Here is a 3512-nt window from a genome sequence, read left to right on the forward strand (position 1 = left end):
CCATCACCAAGCACAGTGCCTGGCAGCACAAAAGGCAGCAGAGAGAAGCTGAAGATGCAGGAGAGAGAACAATAAAGCAATATTCTTGAATTGAGGCATAATACAAATATGATGAATGAGTTGAAGCTATAGAAAAATATTATTTCAGCTCAGTATTGCATAGAGCTCTTGAAAGAAGAGATAAGTTAACTCAGGGAGGAGTTCCCCATCACTAAGTACACTTACTTGGAGGCAAAAAGACCATTTGTTGGGTATATTATAAAAGGACTTGAATTAGGGTCAAATTAAAATAAGCTGTTTTAGATATGAGATTTTAAGGTCCTTCTATCCTTGAGGTTCTAAATCTACAACCTATGCTATAATCAAAAGAGCCATCACTCTGAGCCCAAGTCACAGTGAATGGTGGCTCCCAGAGTTGTGGACAACTGTTGAGGCTTCATCTCATTCCCATCCATTAGCAGACTGATTGTACAACATAACTCATTTTCCGGTGGCCTGATTCCCTGGTGACCCTTGAACCTGGAGCAGGAAATACTTTAAATGCTTTAAAGGCCACCAAGTAGAACCTCATGACCCCAAATATCTTCCACAACCTGCTACCTGAAGCCTTACATTTCTTCCTTAAACCTTTAGTGCCTTTGATCAGCTTGTTAAGATGCCACTTAATCTAATATGGCGAGCTTGCACCAATCAAGTGTATACTATAGGATGGATAAAAACAATACAACCTTCTGTACCTCATGAAATCATCTAGTCTCACCTTCCCCTCCACCCAACACAAATCAAAGAATGCTTACAAAATATCCTGATTTTTAATTCTGGTACTGTTTCTTCAACTGCAAAACATGGACATTGTATTGAATAGTCTCTCAGATCCCTTTTACCCCAGAGAAATATATGTTCCTCACCTATAAAATAGACAAGTGGAATCGGTTCTTCCAACTTCACCAGATTTTTATAAGGGTCAAATAAAACTATGTTTCTGAAAGGCTTCTAAATGATAAACTGCGATACAAATGTAAGGAATTACTATTGCAAATTAAGATATATAGGAGGAGAGAGGTAAAAGAAGTATGCTCTGCCATTAATGAGATTAGTTACCTGAGCAAACTTATTCTACCTCTCTGGGATGCCTCAGAGGGTTGTGATGATTAAATGGGAACATGCGAAGTAGGCACACAATAAAAATCTGTTTCATCTGCCCTGACTGAGACAGAATCTCAGTTATAAATGTGACCTTAAAGTGCATGTAATCCAACTTTCACTCCATGCAGGGAGATTCTCAAATTCCACTAGGTTATTATTTCCAAGAGTATTTTCATCTTTGGACATTCTTGAATCTGTTACTCCATTAACTAGAACTGCCTTTACACAACAAAACCAACTATCCCTGACTTCAGACCAGCAAGCTCTCCATTTTGCAGTTGTCTCCCACAATCTAAACAGCTCTAATTCCTATAATGCTTCTCATAGGATCTAAGTTCAAATATCTCTCTGTATCCTGGATGTTCTCCTTTAGCTCCCTCTCAGAGTTGCTCTTAAAATTGAAACAAAACCATCAAGTGGAACAAGATTCTTACCTCTCTGAAACTCTAAACTTTTGTAGTGAAAACACAACCAGTTAGCTCTATATTGGAGGGTTTGAAGGTCTTCAATGGGTACATATGCTATAAACAATAAGCAGAGTCCCCAAAAGCTTGCAGGATGGAAGAAGCACTTCGAAATGGGAAAGGGGAGGGTCAAAGGGATGTTGACAGTATTAAAAACAAATGGCTTACTACATAATTTCCCCTAATATTAGCAACCACCTCTGTACTTATGCAGAACAGGGATATGGAACATTATAAATAATGCAGGCTCCTAGGGCCTTGTGGAAGAAATGGTAACATCATATTCAAAAATACATTTCATATGACCTTTTATACTAATAGAGTCTAGTCTATGCAGATGACACCTTCTGTACTTTTCCCACCAGAATCTCAGTTCCTAAGACATCTGCCTACTTCTTCCAGAAACTAGGAAAAAAATATTGAAAATAATAAGTGGAAAAGACAAGCACACAATAATGAAGACCTGAATAAAAGGAGAAACATACCACATTCATGTATGAGAAAATTATAAAGATGACAGCTCTCCAAAAATTATTCTATAATTCAATGCCATTCCAACTGTAACTCCAATGGTATTTGTGGTGAGAACTTGACATGTTCTTTCTAAAGGGCTCCTGGAAGAACAAGTATATGAAAATAAAGAAATTTTTAAAAAAACGAATGAGGGTCTTTCCCTACTAGATAAAGTTGTTATTTAAAACTAGACATGTAGGAACATACAGCAGTCACATTGCCTAATCACAATGCAATAAAACCATATATACATGTATACATTTCATTATATGTATATATTTCAACATATATTATATACTTCATATATATATGAAATATGTGCTCAAACCAGAAAACCTCAACATGAAGCATCACAGTAAATAACAATTGGGTCAAAAAAGAAATGTAAATTACAATCAAGCCAATTTAGCAAGTAAAAAAGGAACACTATAACATAAAGCCAATACTATACATAGCCTTACATTCTCTTATTATAAGGTAATGAAAAAGAATTACTTTCAGTAAAGATAACAAACAAAATGAGAGTCAAACAAAGGAGAAGAATAGGGGACAGAAAGAATATGTGAATAAATAATAGCCCAAAACTTGCCAAATTTGATGAAAAAAATATTAATCTATACATGCAAGAAGATCAATGTATGCCCAAAAGAATAAAGTCAAAGACACTCAAATCTAGACTCATGACTGACTTCAGAATCTTGAATGCAGCAAGAGAAAAACAACTCATCATGTACAATGGCTCCTCAGTAAGTTATAGCTGACTTCTCATCATAAACCATGGAGACCAAAAAACAGTGGGTGATATATTCAAACTGCTGAAGGAAAACGAATGTAAACTGAGAATTCTATGTTCAGCAAAACTATCCTTGATAAATTAAGAATTGTAACATTACCAGATAAACAAAAATTAAAATAATTCAGTGCTAGCAGACATGCCATCTACAAGAGATACAAAATCAAGTCCTTCAGGCAGAAATGAAAAGACATTAGACAGTAACTCACATGCACATGAAAAATAAAGAGCACCAATAAGATAACTCCATAAATATAACAGACAAAAAAAAATCTGTATTTATTTGTAACACTTTTCTTCTCATTTCTGACTTAAAGACAATAGCATAAAGGAATAACTAGAAAATTGTGTTGATATGCTTACATCATGTACAGATGTAATTTACATAATAATAACATCACAAAGGAAAAGAGAGGGAACAAAGACATAGTAGAACAAATTGTATACACAATTGAAATTAAGTTGGTATTAATCTGAAATCAATTCTTTTAAGGTAAGTTGTTAATTGAAAGATCAGAGCAGGGCTTCCCTGGTGGCACAGTGGTTGAGGGTCTGCCTGCCAGTGCAGGGGACACGGGTTCGAGCCCTGGTCTGAG

The sequence above is a fragment of the Balaenoptera acutorostrata genome, chromosome X (assembly GCF_949987535.1).
Source record: "Balaenoptera acutorostrata chromosome X, mBalAcu1.1, whole genome shotgun sequence".
NCBI lineage: Eukaryota > Metazoa > Chordata > Mammalia > Artiodactyla > Balaenopteridae > Balaenoptera > Balaenoptera acutorostrata.